Source organism: Anas platyrhynchos, chromosome 21 (genome assembly GCF_047663525.1).
Source record: "Anas platyrhynchos isolate ZD024472 breed Pekin duck chromosome 21, IASCAAS_PekinDuck_T2T, whole genome shotgun sequence".
In the NCBI taxonomy this organism is placed as follows: domain Eukaryota; kingdom Metazoa; phylum Chordata; class Aves; order Anseriformes; family Anatidae; genus Anas; species Anas platyrhynchos.
The window spans coordinates 1120202-1142284 of record NC_092607.1 but is presented as its reverse complement, the minus strand read 5'-3'; the positions used below and the strand labels follow the sequence as shown (position 1 = coordinate 1142284).

Below are 22083 nucleotides of genomic sequence, written 5' to 3'. Positions count from 1 at the left end.
AATGAATGATAAACCTGACACAGATGTTTACAGGATCCTTCTTCAATATGTTATCCACAGCTGGGAAAAAAAATGGAAAGACTAGGGAATGTGCAGAGACCAACAGGAAAAGCTTGGGCTGATGACAGCTTCTCAGGGCAGCACAGGGCAGCAGAATAAAGGATTGATGACTTGTTAAGAAGATGAATTTGGTAATAATTCAATGGTGGGAAAGAGTGTAAGGTGCACTGGAGCCAAGCCAGCTGCTTGCAGCTGACTTCAGCTGGCTCTTAGCCCAGAGCAGAGCAAAGGAGTGCTTGTCACTGTTAGCTTATATATGGTAAATAGAGTTCTACAGGTGTGACAAAAGAGATTCATAGTCAATCTGCTCATGCACAGAAGACTTTAAAAAGTAGCATTTTTTAGATAAAATATTTTCAGATTGAAGACTTCATAAAGAAATTTCCGAAGACTTATTTTCTCAGAATAGCTAGCACCTCAAGAGCTTGGATTTATGAAACCATGTGCTTAACTAGATACACCTTGGTCACTGAGCACACTGAAAAAGTTTCTTATTTCCCTGCAAGAAAGGAATAAAAGTTGATCACGTTTTAAAGACTCACGCAGTTTAGAATTTCTCATCACATGGCCAGGTAGATTTTTCAGATTTTTCTGGAAGCTTCTTTGTTGTAGCTGCATTCTCCTAAACAATTTGCTGCACAACAGTATATTTGGAGGAACTGCCTAATTATGTCTGAATTTCTAAACAATTGCTAAGCATCAGACTACTCCTTGCAACATGGTCAACTACTTAAAAACCCTAATGCTACTGGTCTCTCAAATGGACTCAGTGATTGTGCATGGAAAGGTGTTAAAAGTAAAGCTACAAAAGCACCATGAAGGTAGACTGAATTTCCTTTTAGTGTTGATGCTGAAATTTGGGCTTTCTCTAGTTCATGTGGTAGTCTCATGCCCTTAGTTTCTTATTTTGCATGCGCCCAGGGAGATCTCCATCTGCACTTGCTAAGTGCAGCTTGCAGTGTTGCATGTTATTTCCACCGTTCATGTTGCATTTCAGTGCAGTTGGAAATGCTTCAGCCATAAAGGGGAATGTGCTGCTCAGCCAAGCTGCTGGTAGGTGGCAATGTGCTGCCCAGAAAAGCATCTCCTGTGCAGAAAGCTAAGCAGCATTATCATCTGTCTGCCAATATTCTCCTCCTCACCTGCTATTCCACCTGATGATTTATTCCACCCCAAACCTGAGGGATGTAAACACACAAGGACAAAAAATAAGAATAAGGAAGACTGCAAGTTTGTAGCAAAACAATAACTTCAATTACAAAAACAATGAAAAAATGTCATTTTCCTTCAGATTTTTACTATGAGTACTCCTCTTCTATGAAATAATAAACATGTTGGTCAAAACAACAGTGACAAAGCAGAGTAATAGAATTAGGTTTGCAAGGAAGTGACACACTTTTATCCTGTGCTTTTCTATTCTTTGTTTAAATCAAATATCAGCAAGAACCTGCTTATAAAAAACAAATGATGTTGTTATCATCTGGAGGAAGAATGGACTTTATGGGTTTGGACTTCAGTACTGAGCACTTGATACCACTTAGGGGAACATAGAATTTCCCTTTCCTTTAATCAGAAATTCACCTATGATTGCCCATGGTCTGATAATGGGACAACGCCATAAAGGTTATACAGCACTTCAATTCTCCCCAGGATCCTTGTGTGGTCAGTGGAGACAGAGGGCTGTCTAGAAACTAAACTAGAGCAGAAACTGTTTTCAGATACAATGCCAAAGGAGGATCTGCCCCCTCTCCTCTCATCTGTCATGGATGTACTCAGCCTCACCTCCTCTTTCAATACCATTTGATTAAAAATGGGAAGTATTCTCCTGTTGTTTTTCTCCCTATATATATAAATTATGCACTGTCTTAAAGTTGTATCTATTAAGTTTAGTTATTTAGGTGTACTGAAGTTTTTAACTCTTGTGTTTTCATTTCTTTTTAAAAATTTAATGAGAAGTAATTTAATTGATAAGTGCTGCTGTATCACTGATGCACTGCTATGACACAAAGAGATTTGTTCAAATTAAGCTTAATGAGTTGGCATATTGAAAACTATTTATATATTTATTTAAAAGCTTCCTACAGTGTAACTCTGCAATTTATTGAGGAATCAATATTTTATTAATTTCAATAGAACTGACCACCTTTTTGGTATGCTAGGGCACGTATAACATCTTTTTTTTTTTTTTTTTTAAGACCATAGTTGAAATTTTTGTAGTTTTGTTCAAAGAGTGATTACATTTGAAGTTTACAGAGTAACACCTGGCACTACAACTGTTCTCATATCCATAAGGTTAGGTAAGGTTATTCTCCATTTGGCTAACTGAGATTAAGAGGACAGACTTATTTAAAGATTAACAGAAAAAAAGTTCTTTAGTCATTGTTTACTAAGGCAGATGCTGACCATATATACCAGAAAGCAGTTAGACTGCAATCAACCTTTCAGAAACCAGGGTGTGGTTTTCACTAAAAGAATGAGAATTTTGCTTTTCAAGAGAACTAAGCTGGAGATGTAACAGGACAGAGCTCCTTTTTATTGTTAGGGTTGTTTTTGCTTTGTTGTTTGCTTTTAGTATTATTTGTGCTTTCCCTGGATAGTTTTCAGTGAACATGCTTCTTGACAATAAGCTACTTCACAGTCCAAGGAAGTATAAAAATATAGTCAAGTGAAATAGAAATCCATTCATTTCTACTAGTGGGCAGCATTAGAACTCACCTTTGTTAGTGTAATTCTGTTCATCTTTACTGCATGACTAAGGTCTGTCTTCTTTCGTAACCCCAGTTGTCAGCTGAGAATCAAGAAAATCATATTACTTTCCCTGAAATTCTCCAGAATCCTTGACAAAGAAAAGATTCTACAGTTTTAATGTTGCATTTGCTTTTCTCAATGTAATGCCACTTTATATTGGGTGTCAGAGAAGGGAATCTACACGTGTGTATCTGCTTTCACTTGTGATATGGCATGATGTAAGCTTATCAATACTGAATTAGCTTAAATACTGTTGTTTTAGAAGAAGAAAAAAAAAAGACCATTCTAGTAATTTTATTTGTTTATTAAATGCTACTCTTGCATAAAATGATGTAATGGATCTCAATAGAAAGTTTTTCTAAAATGGGTCAAATGGCAAAATTTTTTGTCATGTGATCTCAATCATTAGAGCTAGTTAACACTGTGGTCTCTAATAAAAAGAGAGAGATTACATTCGAAAGTGCCTCAACACTTGAATTTTTTCTTTTTATTATTAAAACAAACAAACAAAAAACCACCATTACCAAAGACTTTGGCAACAGTAATGATTAAATATTTGCTTCCTTCTTTGCTGTATCAAGACTCTATGGTCACATATTACTGTTGTTGTATTTATGGAAGAAGAGCGATGAGATATCTACATAGAAAACATACTGGGCAAGTTACTGAAGCAGATCATTGCAGCTTACTTTGGGTATCAGATAAACTTGTGAACAGGCCAGTGTGGACTTAGAGATTGTGAAACTAAGAACTACATGGGAATGTCCACATAGAGACTACAGAGTAGGTATCAAACCCAAACCACAAGCAAATAACTCTAGAAAAAATGCCAAGTCTCCATACAGAGAAATGAAATTGGGCCTATATATCACCCTACCACTCAGACATTGGTTCACTCCCTGGAGATGTAGCATAAATGTAGTCTTATTGCATGATTTCTGTTGGGTACTTTAATGGTACTGGGATTTATTAGATGTTGGGGTAGTTAATGTCGGACCCAACAGATTGCTTTGTGGTTGGATTATCATCAACTGTCTCTGACTGGCTTCCAAAGTATCCTAACCACTGTCTCCCTTTCTTTAGAGCTGTGTCATGTCTCTAAGTATTCTAAGCAGAGGGTTAACTCTGGCAATGTTCTATTTCATTGTGGTAATAATGAAATTTAAGCCCAGGTATTCTGTTTGATTTAATTTAATTTCTATGACATACATACGGGTTTCATGAGGTTACTGGATATAGCTAGTATACATATGCAAAATGGTAACACAAGATTTTAAGAATGAAGACTAAGCAAACACTATTTTAAAAAATGTATTTCGAATGGGACAAACTCTATTAAAAAAAAAAAAAAGTATTCAGAATGGATTTTGCAGCTCCAGAGGTACAGCATGTACAGTTGAAGAACAGCTATCCTTCTGTCATACAGCCCCTGAAAGCACCACAATGCTGTCCTCATGTTTCTATTCAGACATGAGAATACAGGAATACTCTTCTGGAGGAACATCTCCATAGATAAAGTAACAGTTCATTGTGCTCAGGAATATGCAGCATTGTCCATGAAAAACTTAATGGGCACAATCAGCTTCTATAGTGTTTTCCAAAACCTGTTCATTTGGCTCTGAAAACTAGTTCAAAAGGATGAAGCTCAGGATATTCTGCTTCGGATTAATTTCTTGCATACATAAGCAGCTGGAATCTTAAAAATAGTTTTCATAATCTTCAGTGGATTTCTGGCTACACCAGCCAAATTCTACAAACTAACATTAAGTATGTGTAGAAAATAGGCTCATTTCATGTGAAATAAATGGAATTTTAAGTCTTCACAATTATTACACTGATAAAAATTATGAAAGTGGCAGACTTTTCCTCACTTGGAGTAGTTGTTCTCTTTTTGACCAGCTTTTCTCTGTTTTACTTAAAAATTTCAGTTCTTCAAACTAGCCTTCTCTCTGTTCCCAAGCTACTCTTGCTCTATATTCTATTTTTGTAACTTAGTTTGAAACAATAGCTTCTTCTCTACTTAGTCATAACAGAATATTGCTGATGCATCATTATGGATGCATATCGTGTACCATGTGAACCTTAAAGAAGGTGTAGTTGGTGCACAGTGGCATGTCCTTCTGTGGGAAAGAACAGGTTCAGGGGAAGGTTTGTCAAGTTCCAGTTCTTGCTTACACCTAGATACTTAATGTAATTGGACTTTTCGTTATTGGCCAACACAGAACATAAACCTGTTTTTATGAACCAACAACAAATATGCCTTATTTTTGTATTGGTGTTTGTTTTCACAGCTCTTCTAGATGCTTTTGTTATCTCTGATGTCTGGGCTTGTGCATCTACTACTGCTTAGCAAGTAAGTGCAGATATTGTACTTTATCTTGAGAAGCTGGGAACATCTAAGAATTTAGGGCTTTGTATCAAAGCCTCTGTCAGAAACACTCTTTTTCTCCTCTTCTTAGTCTGATCTCTTAGTAATAAGTATTGAAGACAAGAAGAACTACTGTGAGCCTAAGAGAAATTACTTTGTGTGCCATGAGGGAAAAAATTAAAGTCAGGGCATGTAATCTGCTCTGCTTTTAAAAATGACTAAGGGAGATGAGTGCTTCTTGACTTGAAATGAGCAGTCATGACACCTGGAAGGTAACAGAGATGTTAGGAATTCTGCTGACAACTTGGATAAATGTGCCAGAAGCATTTTTTTATTTTTTTTTTAACTCAGAATGAATACTAATGATGGATGAATGGGAGAAGTGGGGACACAGTTCCTCTGGCTACTGTCAGCCTGTGCTTCAGTGAAACGTACAATAAGGCAGCACTTGAACTGGTGACAAGATAATTAAATCTGTCAACTGCTTGTGATTGAGTTTATCAACAGGTCATTCACCTTTAGTTTCACCTCTCAGAAATGTTGGTGCATGATGTCACTTAGTTTGGTATATCCCCAGGATTTCAGCAAAAAGACATGCCCAAGTGACTGTTTTTCTTACCTTTCTGTTTCTTCAAATTCTTCCATGTCAGTGTGACTAGAATAGATGTGATTGGAGGGACTCTGAGGTCAACAGGTTGAATCTGAGAAGAAAGAAAAAAGATGAAGGAAAGAAGGAAAAATGACTTTAAGTGTAATATTTGAAACAATAATGCAGTTTCATTATGTTCTTTTTCAAGACCAGTTCCTTTCAGTTTGGGACCACAGGATGCGCTTCTGGGAAGTATGTTAACAACTTAAAAAGCTGTCAGCATAGTTGTCAGCAGAATTTGCACACTGATTAAGTAAGCAGATTTTTCTACCATGATGGTAGGGGTGCTGTAGTTATAAGTATTCCTTCCATTCCTCAGAAGCACACATTCTGACTTCTATATAATCAGACTAACTGATTTTTTGATACTTGCCTAAGGAAAAAGACCCAAGCAGAAAACCAACCACAAAAACAGTTCTCTTTTGAGAACTTGTAAAAAGTGATTTTGTTCTATATAAGTATTATATTCATTCCTACCAAAAGGTCCATTGCCATGATCTAATATTTCTCCTTGTTTATTCTCATAACAGGGAAATTAAATTATTGTATAAATCAAAATGAACCAATGCTGAAACTCATACACAAACATAAGTTACCTCAGTGCAGGGAAAACTGTTGTTCTCTCGTACTGGAAGAAATTTAGTACTGTAGAAATGACTGTAAAATTATTTTGCCAAGACTTGATGAAATGTTCTTTTTCCTAGCTCGATCAACTTGTCACTTGCAGCAGAGCTTGGTAAACCATTCTCTACAGATCTGGAAAAAAAAGGAAAAAAAAAGAACAAATGTTGCATACCTTCAAACACAGCTAATTCTTCCATTAATGAAATCATCAATGAAAAAAAGATAATAATTGAAAGGACTCCCAGAGAGTCTTTTCAGGGTTTTCTGTCCTTTCATGAAAGTTCCTTATCCTCTTCAAAAATCTCTGAAAAATGGAAAAAATGGGGGTTGTTTTTTCATTGCCTTTTGTTTGTATTTTTTGTTGTTGTTGTTGGTTTGGTTTCATTTTTTGTTTGTTTGTTTTTATTTTTGTTATCTTTAAATTTGTTTTTAGTTGTAGAATGCATGGAATTTTATTGCATTCAGGCTGCTTTGGATGAAGAGGAAATAAAGAATGGTTGTCAGTTAATGAAGTAAATGAGGTCTAAGAATTTTAACAGGATTTATTTATTGCTAAACTATTTCTTGGACTCTGCAATTTCTGAGCCAACTACCTTAGATAAAAGCAAAAACCAAAAAGGTTGGATACCCATAAAACACTGACTGAGGTTAAATACCATAAACTCATAAAGATATTTTAATCTTCTCATAACTCCTTACCTTTTACTGCTGGTGATATCATCCAGATTTTTTAGTTCCACATGGAAGTTCTCTACTAGTCAGTATATTCACATTTTAGGGAACTGGAGAAAAGCCACAATGCTTCGTTGAAAATGTGCTACCACTCATGGAACACACTGCAGACCAAAACCTCATGATGACTGAAGGTCTCTATCATGTGTGCGACTGTTCTGATTTTTGTCTGTACTTCATGATGTACTGGGTGGTTTGTTTTAAACCAAGCACTCATTCTAGATAGCTCTATGAAATCAAGTACATTTAGGAAGTATATTAAAACAAAGAACATGTCTTGAAGCACACTACATGATTGTTAGAATAGAGGAACTCAGTGAGAATCATTCATCACAAGAGTCATCAGGCCATCATTACAAACTGTGATTCAAAGGCTTTCGTGAGAGAGAGATTAAGACTACACGTTAATAAAAGTGATATCAAAATCACAGGAGACAATGATTTATTTTCCTCCTTCTAATATATATACATTCTATTCTCTGAGATCCTACAGACAGTAGGCAAGAGGACTAATTAAAAAATATTTTTAGAAAGTATAATGCTTTAAGATGTCAAAGAAACATTTAGCCCTCAGAAGAGAAACTGCTGTCACCTTAAAAAAATAAAAGATTACTCTTTCTAAGTGCATCTACAATACTTTACAATAAATACTTTACAGTATTTCATCCTGGTCTCGTCGTATTGTCTATTTAAGTTGCCCAAGAGTTTCTGCAATAAAATCCTATTTGTGACAGTTAGGAGCTTTTATCTTTTTTAGACTAAAGTTTTTCATGCTGTAGATCTGACTTGGAGATCTGAAGTATTGCAGCGAAAATAGTAAAGGATTTAAAAAAAGTTCTAAAGAAAAAAAAATGTACTCCTGCAATATAAACTTACAGTAAGACTAGGAGTCAGATACAAGGTCAGCAGGAAACCAAGTGCACCCATGACACTGGGATAATATTAAGAATTGAATTGAAATGTGATGACATTCAAAGAGGAGTTTCGGAAAAGGGGACTGGAACTTTTACTGGAAACCTGAATCAGAACTGTGAGGGGTTTTCTCATTTTTGTCTTACTCCATTGCCTAGAGACACTAAAGATTTTAAACTGTCCTATACAATATAGCACATGGTTAATTCAAATTCATCTGTATATCAGGTAACACAGTATTGTAGTCCAATAAAGAACCAGAAATCACTTCTTTAACTGATTACCCAACTGTGCTGGGTGTGAACTGGGGCTGTGGTCTGATAAAAAGGAGGCAAGAGCATCATACTGTTAGTTGTTGCATCTCAACTGTAAGAAAGTGTCTTACAACAGGAAAGCTTCAGATTCATAAATTTCTTCTTCTTAGGTTCTGAGCTAGTGTGAGTGATGCAGAACAACTTAAGTCAAATCAGATGAGTTTTAAGCCACTAATTGTGACAAGTTCTTTGTCATGTGTGGCTCGTCTCAAGAAAGAGATTAATGTTGAAAAACAATATAGAATAATATTTTAAATTTCCATTTATTTCCATTTTATTTTTCTAATTAGATTCTTGTCTCTAATTAGATTCTAATTGTATTATTCCCAGAGCCTGGAACAGAACTTATATTTCTCTCAAAATTACATGTTTTCACCAATGAAGGCACAAAATCACTGGGCAAAGTGTCTCATTTTTATCTCACAAAATCACTGAATGGTTGAGGTTGGAAGGGACCTCTAGAGGTGATCTGGTCCAAACCCCTGCTCAAGATGGTTGCTTAGGACCACATCCAGAAGGCTTTTGAAGGTCTCGAAGGAAAGAGACCCCCCAACCTCTGTGGAGAACCTATGCCAGTGCTTTATCACCCTCACAGTAGAGAAGTGCTTCCTGATGCTCAGAGAGAAGCCCCTGTGTTCCTGTGTTCCCGTTTGTGCCCATTACCTCTTTTTCTGGTGATGTGCCCATCACCTCTTTTTGTTTTTCATCACTTCTTCTTTTTGATTTCTTAAATCTGTTCTCACAGAAATGCAAATGACATCGCTTATTGTCTTGGCTCTGGCCAGCGGTCGGCCCCTTATCTAACATGGGGCAGCTTCAGGATTCTTCTCACAGAAGCCACCCCTATGCCCCCCACTACAAAAGCCTTGCCACTACACATACCTGGGACAGTTGATTTAAACCTGTAGAGCGACAGTGACAGCAAAAGCCCAGTTAAGGAGCTGAAAATTGAAGCAGTAAATAAAAGGAACCAAGGTACACATAAATTTGTCTTTTTTTTTTTTCCATTTTTTTAACATATACAGAAAATATTAAAAATCTGGGTAGGCAAACATTCTGCCCTTGCATTAAGAAGCTTAAAAAAATATGAGTTGTTCTGCTAGCTATCATTCTGCAGCACCAATAGACTATAATTCAATTTATTGGACAAATGATGTATTTGAATTTGGAATTTCCACGTATTATAAATCCTGTTAGGATCTGCTATGTAACTATCAACGGATAGACTTGTGACACTATAAGAATGACTTGTAGAGTACCATGCTAAGACTTAATCCATCACTCTTTCTTCTGAATGTGTTCCACTGCAGCTTCCCCAGCCTGTTTACTATCTGCCTCTCATTTCCTCTTCTTTCTCACATAAGTGCTGAAGTCTTGGCTGAGCAAGAGAAAATTTCCAAATTCTCTGTCTATTCCTGTTGTCTTTATTCATTATAAGGAAAAACATGAGGAAAGACAGGATTTAGAGTGTAGGAAAAGACAAATAATGGAGAATTTGGTTCTGCATGAAGACCTCATGACTGCAGTCTAATGCTGCCACATAAAGGTGCTGGGAATCAGGTCCTACCTGACCTAGTGATTGTATGTCTGACAGGGTCATTCCTGGAAGGTTAATGTTCTCTGCAGCTCTACAGTTCTGTCACTGAAATTTTGACTATATGAGGAAATGGAAAGGAATTTTTGTTCATTAGAGTATGGATCGTCTTTGCACCCTGATATTTGGTTTCTGTCTTACTGTACAGAAGAATAGACAATAAAGTAGTCAGAAAAGGTAGAAACTGTCCCACTAAATCAACTCTGCATAGAGGACAGTTTTTTTTCAGAGAATTTTACTCCTGTACTTCTGCAGAAACTAATCTAATTTCATTGCTGTGCAGGAGGGCATATGGTTTATCCTTAGACACAAAATCAATTAATTTTGACAGTTACTTTCACATTTATAAGCCATTTAACTAAGATTTTTTAGTGGTTTGTGTTTACAAAATCAGTAAATTTCCTAAATACAACAGAACATGTTTCTATAAAACTGTCATGACTCTTTCCTGTCTTCTGCAAACAAGTAGTATGGCCATAACCAGAATTACAGTATTCATAATTACAATTTGATGTGAATTCCCCCAATATTACTTGCTCCCCTCCGAATCTAGTTTAAAGCCCTGCTAGTGAATCCAGCCAGCATGCTACCCGAACTGCTCTTGCCTCATGTGGTCAGGTGTGCCCCTCCTGTGTCAGAATGCTCCGTCTCTCAAAAGCATGCCAAGATCATAGAACCTGAAACCTTGATTGTGGCATGAGCTATGCAGCCAATCATTCACCTGATCCGTACACTGCCTCCTCCTCTGATCCCAGTCTCCAGCTGGAAGGATTGATGAGAACACTGCTTGTGTTCCTGATCTCTTCAGCATCATTCCAAAGGACATAAAGTCCCTTTTGATGTTTCCGAGTCTCTTTGTCATGGCCTCAGCTGTAACCACCTGGCTTGACCAGTCTCGGTAGCCTCCTTGTGATGTCAAGAATACGGGCCACAGGCAGGCAGCAAACCTCTCTTGAGAGAGTCTGTGCTTAATGTGTATATGGCACAAATTACAATGATCTTGTATGTGTTTTTAATATTTTCTATTTATTCCATATATACATGTATATATATATATAAGATTTTCCTAAGTCTACTTTATTCTTTCTGCTTCATGAGATAAGTTATTTATTGAAACTGGGTGATAAATAAATTGGTGCACATGCTCTGGTAGAGCATTTGGAGAATCTCAGCAAACTTTCTAGAGCCAGTGCACTATTCATTGAGTAACCATTGGTAACCATAGAGCTCCTACTTACAGCTTGCTTGACTATCAAAAAGGATTGAAGGACAAAACAATCCTCTTTTAAAGCATCCACTTTTTTTACTGAGGGCCCTTTCACTATGTTGGAAACAATTTTGTATGTCTGCCACATTCAATACGCAGCAAGTACTGTGCCAGCTGGTCTGGAATCAACATGTTGAAAATATTCATAGGGAGCACACCACATGCTCAGGAAGATGGAAAACAGAATCTGACAAAGCAGCTGATGCCTGTTGGTGATGCTGAACTAACAGGCTACCATGCAGTGAGACATTTCAGATTCAAAAAACAGTACATTTCCTTCTTGCTTTTGACTGTGTTCCCTTACTGGCATGTGGCTTGTAATCCTTAAGAGGCATTCTCTACTTCACCTACTTCCCTGTTAACACGATACATTTCCATTTGTTTTATGTTCTGCATGGTCACCAGCAAATTCAGTCCTTCCCATCCCCTGCTGGCTTCTACAGCATTCTGTAGTTGTCTCTACATCTTAAATTATTGTCTTTACATCTTAAATTATTTAAAAAACAATTAAATATTATTGTAAAGTGCTCAAGTACTCTTTCCAGTAACATCTGATGATTTCTCTGTAGCATACATCAAGAGCTGTTAGCTGATCCACAGGTGACAATGTGAGCTCTTCATTGACTTGGTGAGTATTCACTAGCAGTCAGAGAGATTACAGTATTAGTTCACTGAGCCAAATGGACAGCTTTTAGACTCCAGATTTTATAGTTCACAAAGCCTATATTTCCCCTTGCTTTCCCTAATTTTACACCAGTGTGACTCTGTTGACTCAGTGAGACAGTTCTTTGTTTGCCATTAGGCACAGAAGGAGACAGGAAAGTTCTGCTCTTCCTTGCCCGGTACTGTCTATGCTGGCTTTTGTTTTGTGAAAACTTGTCAGCAATAAATGGTTATGCAGACAGTATGTATATGAGATAAAAACAAACTAAACAAACAAGCAACAACAACAACAAATATATGGACAAATCCTTAATATTTTAATCTGCCAAATAACAGATGTACTTTTGTTCAGAGGTTTTCATGTGTCACTGTCTTATCCTATCCTAAACCATCCCCTGTAGAAAAGATTTTGTTTGTTTGTTTTGATTTTTTTTCTGATGCTGTCACCATCTAATTAACATAATGTGTTGTGAGTGAGATAAACAATGTGTTGTGAGTTAAACTCTATGACATTCCAGCTGGATTTAAATCAGAACTGTTTGCTCTTTTCAGAAAGATCTCATCAGGCTGACAGTCTAGCAATTTCACTGCTGTCCTTTACATCATGAGACTCCTCTCACCATCTTAATGCCTCACAAGGACAGACACTGCTGCCAGCAAAAACTTTATTGGAAGAGGCTCTGCAGAGATGATGCATTAACTCTAAAGTGCCAAAAAATTAATTGTGGGGCCAAGCTGAATGTGTCACTGCCTTTAATGTCACTTTATCAGCAAATTGGAAAGGATTATTATTCAGATTAATGTGAAGACTATTCAATACAACAGATGCACAATTGCAGAGGAGTGCCAACTTCTTTCCTTGATTGTTCTTTGCTTTTGAAGTTTTGAAGTTTGAAAGAGTGAGACTTCAGCTCACTGAAGGCTCATTTAAATCAGCAAAGTTTTTCCACTGAAAAGTGTAAGGGAGTACAAAGCTTCATGAATCTGGGTTAAAGTTGTGATAATCATTCTAGTTGTGATAATCATTCTAATAGGTTCAAGTACTAGGAAAAATAGGGAGAGGTTAAAATTTTTCTCCTTTTGACAAGTGAGAAGTGTAACTAACTTACCCACACACTCTCACAGATCAAACATAGATCTGAAACTTGCAGCTTTTTGTGTTTTCAGAGACTGACTTCTTGAGATTATTCTCTTATAAAATGGATACTAATAGAGTATGGAAGAGGAAGAAGCAGAAAAAATGAAAAAATATTTATATTTTCATTTTTAAAGTCTTTAATATAAAAAGATTCCAAAAATACAGTTCAGAGAAAGATCAAGTTTCTTTTATGCAAGTTAGTGCATGTTGTAAGACAGATAAAAGATCCTGCAAGCCAAACCTGGGGAGTAAAAGCAGAAAGGGACTGACCTGAATTACTTGAACCTTGTTGATGCAGTGCACAGCTACACTAGCCATGTAGCTGTGCACTTTAATATCTTTAATTTTAATAATCTTTAATTTAATTTAATTTTAATTAATTTAATTTAATTTTAATAATCTTTTAATAATCTTTAATATCTTTAATATCTTTATTTTAATATCTTTAATAAAGATATTAAAGAAGATGGGCCCCAGCCCCCAGTGGAAAAACACCACTGGTGACCAGTAGTCAACTGGGTGTCACTCCATTCACCACCACTCACTGGGCTTGGCCATCCAGCCAGTGTTTAACCCAGCAAAGAGTGTATCTGTCCAACCGATGGGCTGCCAGCTTCTCCAGGAAAATACTATGGGAGACCATGTCAAAGGCCTTGCTGAAGTCTAGGCAAACTACATCAACACCTCATCCACCACATGGGTCACCTGGTCGTAGAAGAAGACAAGGTTGGTCAGGCAGGACTTACCTTTCATGAACCCACGTTGACTGGGCCTGATCCCCTGGTTGTCTAGCATATACTGTGTGATTACATTCAAGATCACTGGTTTCATCACCTTTCCTGGCACCAAGGTCCGACTGACAGGTCTGTGGTTCCCTGGGTGTTCCTTACGACCTTTCTTATGTATGGGCATCACATTAGCAAGTCTCCAGTCATCTCAGTCATCATGGTCCACCTCTCAGGTTGACCTTGACTGCTGATAGATGATGGAAAGTGGCCCAACAATCACACCCACTAAATCCCTCAGCAAGCTCGGGTGGATCCCTTCTGGTCCCATGGACTTGTGACGGTCCAGGTGGAGCAGCAGGTCTCTGTTCCCACCTGAACTGTGGGGGGTTTCTTCTATTCCTCATCCCAGACTTCCAGGTTGGGAGGCTGAGTATGCCAAGGATAAGTGGTCTGGCTAGTAAAGACATCTGTCTGTAAAGACAGATGCAAAGAAGGCATTAAGAACCTCAGCCTTTTCCTTATCTTCAGTTCCCCCCTGCATCCAGTAAATAATGAAGATTCTCCTTGTTCCTCCTCTTGCTGTAATTGTATTTGTAAAAACATTTTTTGTTATCCTTAACCATAGTGGCCAGGTTGAGCTCGTGCTGGGCTTTGACCTTCCTGTTTTTTTCTCTGTATATGTTGGCAACTTCCCTGTACTCTCCCCATGTTGCCTGCCCCTTCTTCCACTGGACATAAACTCTCTTTTTCTCACCGACACTCAGCAAAAGTTCCCTGTTCAGTCATGCTGTTCTTCTTCCCTGCCAGTCCACCTTATGAGTCCTTCTCTGTTTGTGAACAGCAGGTCTAGCAGGGCACCCCCTCTGGCCGGCTGACTAACCAGCTGAGTTGGGAAGCTGTCTTCATGCACTTTAGAAATCCCCTAGCCTGCTTCCTTTGAGCTGTATAGTATTGCTAGCATTTTTCCAGGAATTTAAAGTCCTCTATGAACAAGTGCTGTTGATTGAGTGACTTCTGCCAGCTGCTTATAGAAGACCACATCCACCTCTTCATCCTGGTTTGGCTGTCTACAACAGACGCCCACCAGGATGTCTGCCTTGTGGGCCAATTCCCTGATCCTCAGGTATCTGTTCAGGGTTTTGTTGTGAGTTTCTGTGAACAGAAAATAGGTAGTGTTTTATTGTTTCTCTTCAGTAATGTGAGAAGTTTAGAGAGATTTGTTTTAGACCATTTTAGTACTGCTTCGCTCTCTCCTCTCCCTACTTCTTTTTTTTTTTTTTTTTTTTTTTTTTACAGTAAAGCTATCAATAAAACTGGGCTGGTAAATTTAGGCTTTGAGAGTGAATATGTACAGTTTTAAATTGGAAGATGTATTTTTAATTCTTTTGTTATTTGATTTATTGTCACAGTCAGTAATGTAGAGACAGACAGAGAGTGTCTTTTTAAATGTGATCTAGGATAATAAGGTAACTTCTCAAATTTAATAAATACAAATTCCTGTAAATAAATATGAACAAAAGGACCTACTTACTCAGGTAGAATTTAAAATGATCACACTGGGGGGCCTTTGTTTATTTATTTATTTATTTATTTATTTATTTATTGTGCTGTGTGTAATTCCATAGTGTATGCAATTACTCAGGTGCTCCATCCATTTGTTTTGTAGAAGCACCTGTTATTTGTCTAGAAAGTAGCTGACATACAACATTTTAAATGAAAATGGCAAATGGAAAATGAACAGACAGCAAGCTGTTTGCAGCAGCTGCTTGTTTGTTGTCTATACAAATTGAATTTGGCAAGTTCTATTCATCTCTTTATAAAATTGTATTTGTAGTTGTCCTAAGAGATTACAAAGATTTTCATTTGCTGTTCATATAATTATAGTAATGCCTCAAGCTATCTTTATAATAGTAATAATAATAATAATAATAATAAATAACAGAAAAAACAAACAAACAAAAAAACATAAAAGCTGAGTTTAAGGATCCCAATAACTTTTATCTTTTCCGAGACAGTGTGACAGTTGCTCATTCTCTACTGTTCACATGCAGTTCTTTGACTTTGTGCTGTCTATGAATTTTTCTTGCCAATGATCATGATGCACGTATTTGAGTAGTGTAGACCATAAAATTAAAGAACTAATGACAAGTAGAGTAGCTTATGAAAGACTTCTCAGAAGCTGTTTTATACCTAATTGCCACAGAGGCATAATAAGTTTTAGATATTAGGAGCAAGTCCTGCTGTAATCAAGAAATATATCACATGCCATATGACTTGAATAACCATGAAGTTATTAATTCCTCCAGCTCAAGGTTTTCTTTAAATTACTAAACTAATTATGTTGAGGATGGTTATGAGTAAACAAAGAATATTATTTTTCTTTCCCCACCATTTCCGTGTGTGAGCTATTTACAGTTGGAGAATTTTTGTAATAGCCATTTGTATAAAACCTATTATAATGGACCCCTATTCTTTCCTGAAGCATTGGAAGTAGAGGAGATAATTAATAATGGTTATCTGAAACCAGATAAGATTGGCTTGGGGCCTGTTTCAGAAGTGCAAGGGTACTATGTTTTAAAAATATAAACTACTTATACATGACACAAACTGCTCTGTAATAACGCCACTCCTAAAAGGAACAGTTTTTGCCCTGTTTCAGTCATAAATTTCTTCTGTTTCATCTATTCCTTGCCCAGTCCAAAATCCCTGCTTGGAGTCTTCACTCCTCGTTACCTCTTCATACCTCTTTCTCGGGATAACTTTGTGTGCATTCAGTGTTTTGAAAACTAGCATTATTTAACCCAGGTTCTTAAACATACATGACAAATATTTGAGACAGATAGGTACATACTGTGAAACAGCCTATTGAAAGCAAGAAATGAATAACACACTTATAACTGCAGGCTTATAGTTGCAAAATTGTTTAGTGTATAGTCATCACTGACTATACTGCTTTGTGTTTGGTACATTCAAAAACACATCATTTTACTAAATTTTTGAAGGCCAACTGCAGCCAATCACCAAGTAGCATTCGTCTGAGTAGAGATATCAGCGAATGTGAATCTCTGGATTGTATTCAACCTTTGATTACATACGAAATATGCAAACAGTAACTGGTCTTGATTTTCCTTTTAAAGCCCAGTGACATCGCAGAGTGTCTTTGAATTGAGCACCAAGTACACACAATACATCTGCTATTTGTATTAATGGCAGCTAATTGTTTTCCATAAAGGTATAGTAATTTTTCAAATTTTCCATCTTTGGTTGATTAGCTTTTTTTTTTTTTTCCATAAAAAATGTAAAAAGTTGCCTGTCACATGTCACACACATGTCACATCAAGAGATCTTTATCCTTCTTGTCATCCAGGCACTGAGCCACTGAATCTTTAAATCTAAAAGAATTTATATTTGTTGTGCCTCTCTATTAGATAAGCTGATTCTGTTTGTGATCTGTCCTGCAATACAGTGATATAAGGTATTACTACTACATAAGTGTTGTTTTGTATACTGCTCAATGGCAAACATCAAAATGCACTTCCATGCTCTTGGTTAGTGTCACATAAGTGTTACTAGCAGTATGCAAAACTAAAATAGAGACTTTCTATAAGAGTGTCAAATAATAGGGGTCTGCAAAATTATGATGCCTGATACATCAATATTAAACAAGATATAAAGATATAAAACAAGATACTCATTATTGCCTAAGCACATCCACATTAGCAGTCTGGCTTGCTTGGTGGTCCTCTGAATTTGCCATATGGGTAAGAGCTGTTCCACTTCTGGGACTAGAACTTCATGCTACAGAAACTCGTAAGTGGCCTTATAAAATCTTAACTATCAAGCTTATATGATATTACTGGCCAATGTTGGCAGAGAAACACCTTGTAGCAATACAATACTAAAGCCATCAGTTTCAAAGGTGCAATGTCTTACAATAAACGAATATGCTACGAAGCATACACCAGTCCAAGCTATGAGCAGCCAGTTTCTTGAGGAGAATGCTGTGGGGAACTGTGTCAAAAGCCTTGCTGAAGTCAAGGTAGACCACATCCACAGCCTTTCCTTCATCCACCCAGCATGTCACTTGATCAGGTTCATCAAGCAGGACCTGCCTTCCATAAACCCATGATGACTGGGCCAGATCACCTGGTTGCCCTACAAGCGCTGCGTGATGACACTCTGATAATCTGCTCCATGAGCTTCCCTGGCACTGAGGTCAAACTGACAGGCCTATAGTTCCCCAGGTCTGCCCTCCTGCCTTTCTTGTAGATGGGCGTCATGTTTGCTAGCTGCCAGTCAACTGGGACCTCCCCTGATAGCCAGGACTGCCAATAAATGATGGAAGGTGGCTTGGCCAGCTCCTCTGCCACTTCTCTCAGTACCTTCGGATGGATCCCATCTGGCCCCATCAACTTGCGTACATCTAAGTGCTGTAGCAGGTCGCCAACCATTTCCTGCTGGATTATGAGGGCCACATTCTGTTCCCCATGCCTTTCCACCAGCTCAAGGTACCGGGTATCCAGAGAACAACTGTTCTTGCCGCTGAAGACTGAGGCGAAGAAGGCATTAAGCATCTTAGCCTTTTCCTCATCTCTCCTCACTAAGTTTCCCCCCGCATCCAGTAAAGGATGAAGATTCTCCTTAGTCCTCCTTACACATCCTTACACAGTCCCTACACATCCTTACAACATCCTTATAATACTTCTGAGTGGCCTGCCCTCTTTTCCAAAGCTCAAAAACTCTTTTTTTTTTCCTAAGCTCTAGCCACAACTCTGTTCAGCCAGGCCAGTCTTCTTCCACACTGGCTCATCTTTGGGCACATGGGGACAGACCGCTCCTGAGCCATTAAGATTTCCTTCTTGAGGAGTGCCCAGACTTCCTGGACTCCTCTGCCCCTCAGAACTGCCTTGCAAGGGACTCTACCAACCAGTGTCCCAAACAGCTCAAAGTCAGCCCTCTGGAAGTCCAAGACAGTGGTTTTACTGGTCCCCCACCTTACTTCGCCAAGAACAGAAAACTCCACCATTTCATGGTCACTCTGCCCAGGATAGCTCCTGACCACCACATCTCCCACCAGTCCTTCTCTGTTTGTGAACAGCATGTCCAGCGGGGCACCTCCCCTGGTAGATTCACTAACCATTAATGTGGCTCTGTGATCTCAAGTGCTAGCTTTTGCAGATATGACTTTGAACAGATTTTAAACACCAAATTGATCAAGAGGATTAACTGACTTACATTCTCAAGATTTTTCAAAGTGTGGAGCAAGTGAATATTTCTACATTAACAGCTAGTGTAGGCAAGTATGGAATGGAGACTGATGTTTGCTTCAACTCATCAGACATGGAACAAATAGAGTGAAAAAATACATGAATATAAATATCAATATGGTAATACTTATTATGGAAGGAAGTTAAAAATGCAAAACATCTCAGTTTTGAATATTTAACTCTTAGAAGAAGGTGTCACTTTATGCTAGAGAATCACTGATTCCATCTAAATGCAAAGGCATTTTGTAGGGAGTTCTTGGCTTTAGTATCACTTCAGGTTTTCCAGAAACTTCAGTTCAGTTTGAAGAAAGAATAAACTAATTTCACTGGAGAATTCACAGGACTTTTGTCAAGCAAGTGAAAGCCATTTTAAGTAGGGGCTAAAGTAGGAGTTTAAGAATAAAAGTGAAAGGAGGGATGTTAACACCAAATATTTATGCTCTGGAAACTGACCTGAACTTTCTTTTCTTCTTGTACTTTTATTATGGAATTACCATAGACAGCACACGAGCAGCATCACACCAGTTATTTTACCTGCCCTTTGTTTGGTCTTGTCCATTGAGAAACAATGGGTTAGAGGAAGTGAAAGAAATTAGCCCTTTGAAGACTTACTACAACTGTAGAGGAAAGCCCTGAAATTATGGAACAGAAATGGGTTCTTCCTAATGCTAGTAGGGAATGTGAATAATTTAAGGGCTTATAGAAAACTAAGGATGCAAAATGTTGTTCTGTTCTCTCTTCTAAGGGCCTCAGGATTCATCTTGGACAGAAGGCTGCAGATATCCAAAGGGATGGCACAAAACACACATATTTCTTACTTGCAGGCAAATAGGAAGGATTCTTCTTTGGAGAAGCAATCACTTCATCTCTTTTGGAGACACATTTGTGGCTGGATGACTTTATATCTATCCCAGTGGGAGCCATTGTGTCTACAACAAAGTCTGGCTTCCATTCTCCCATCCAGATGAGGAAATCACAGTGATATAATTTATTTATTTATTTATTTATTTATTTTTAAGCAGATTTTTTTTCTACAAGGCCAGCCTCTCCTTATGTACAAAGTTTTTTCAATTTCATGAGCCTCATTTAGCTCAATGTCTCACCCCAAACTGTTTATAGAGGATAACATCATAGTAAAACAAGAAAGGTCTCTTGAGGGAACAGATGCAGTCATGCTGGGCTGTGTAATTACTTTGGGAGTGTATATAACTGCATTGTAATCGTTCCATTGCACCGTCAGGAAAATATGTGCCTTAGTGCAATAAGATAGCCAAATACAAACATGGCACCACATTATTTCCTCCATTGTGAAATCCATGTGTTTCACGTTCTTCATTTTGGCTCCAGAGACTTCCTGTGTTAGTAGTGGAATCAGTAAAAAATATGTTTTGAGTAAAATTTAATCATTTATGATTTCAAACATAATTTTCTTGGTCATCCAATACCTTGCAGAGTTAAATCCTGTTTTGTTTTCTGTGGCAGGATTCTGTCTGATGGGCAATGGCAGCACAGTTTTGTGTGAAATCATGCAAAACATAGTCTGAAAAAGAAACATGAGCTTACTTATACTTACAAACCCCTTTTATACACATGCACTCAGACTATTGCAGTTGTTGATTCATTAAAATTACAAAGGCTGACCAAGACTGCTCTGTAATAATGTGAATGCTATGTTTGGTACTTAAAAAGGGAACATTAACATCATCTTCCAGAAATAGATTTAAATAACAATATATTTAATCTGTGTTTTTAATAAGTCTTTTATACTTTTGTAATCACTGCACTATGGAGTTTATTTAAGTCTGTTTATAAAATAGTCCATCCTGGCTGGTGTAACAGTAAGTTGAATATCAGCAGAAATTCAGCTGACTCATACAACTCTCAGACAGTTTAGGCAAATACTAATTTCCTACCTAGATGATGATGATGATTATTATTATTATTAATTACATTAATACTGTGGCCTTTTTCCCCAGTGTTGGTGCACATATTTCTGGTAATTTAAATTGCTGCTATGTTAATAGCATAATCATCTCCAGTAAGTAGACTCTATCTATAGCAGAATGAAGGAAGTTCTTATGAACTTGTGCCCTCTTTGGAGATGTCTCAGATGAAAAATGAAAATTATGGAGAAAATCAGATGTGGAAGAGTTGCATTGTCTGAAATCTCTCTTGCATCTTGATAAGGAGTGAAAGTAACAGATGTTTTAAACAGATAGTAGTAATGCATATACAACTACCTGAAAGGAATCTATGGGGATCTAGGGGGTCGGCCTTTTCTCACAGGTGATAGGACTAGAGAGAATGACCTCAAGTTTTGCCAGGGGAGGTTTAAATTGAAAATTAGGAGACATTTCTCCTCAGAAAGAGTAGTCAGGCTTTGGAACAGTTTGCCCAGGGAAGTGGTGGAGTCACCGTCCCTGGGGGTGTTTAAGGAAAGGTTGGATGTGTTGCTTATGGACATGGTTTAGTGGGTGACGTTGGTAGATGGTTGGACCAGATGATTCTGAAGGCCCAACCTTAATGATTCTATATTTGGAAGACATTTCCCTGGACTGCCTTTTAAATCTTCATGGCAACATTAAGATCACTGGCCCAAACTCAACCATAATACCTGTGCTAGTAAGTTCTGCAATATTAAATAATTAATTATTAATAAATACTTACTCAGTAAGATCTTACTCAGTTCAAATCAAACATAAATAACTTCAGATGACTCCTAAACTCTCCAGACAGCTCTGGTGTTGCTGTAGAATGGAATATGATTTTTCCTTACAACCCACCAGTTATTTCCATGTCTTTTCTGGACCTTGGGATCTCTTTTGGGAGCTACATTACGCAGGGAAATATAATAAGGCTGAGATCACCACTGCCTCAACGTAATGCAAAGTTTAAGGCCTTTATCACAGCCAGTTTGGAAATGAATGCAGCCCCATCTTCTCAGCATTTTAAGACAGATGACTACCCAACACTGAACTGTCTCACGTTTTCAAACTGAGACAGCTTTGTAGAAATAATA

General features: G+C 37.6%; 2 long non-coding RNA genes across 2 annotated transcripts in view; one reads left to right on the top strand and one right to left on the bottom strand.

Moving 5' to 3' along the window:
- The window catches only part of LOC139999210 (uncharacterized), a 47800-nt gene extending 34672 nt beyond the window's left edge, over nucleotides 1-13128 (top strand). The window contains exons 5-7 of the long non-coding RNA XR_011804459.1: nucleotides 5100-5161; nucleotides 11838-11896; nucleotides 12484-13128. This is a non-coding gene — a long non-coding RNA (uncharacterized lncRNA). The remainder of the gene's footprint in view (nucleotides 1-5099; nucleotides 5162-11837; nucleotides 11897-12483) is intronic.
- On the bottom strand, nucleotides 1003-6559 carry LOC139999211 (uncharacterized). Its single transcript, XR_011804461.1, has 4 exons — nucleotides 6422-6559; nucleotides 5796-5877; nucleotides 2776-2848; nucleotides 1003-1238 (listed from the first exon to the last, which is right to left on the bottom strand). It is a non-coding gene; the product is annotated as an uncharacterized lncRNA (long non-coding RNA).
- Nucleotides 13129-22083: the final 8955 nt, after the last annotated feature.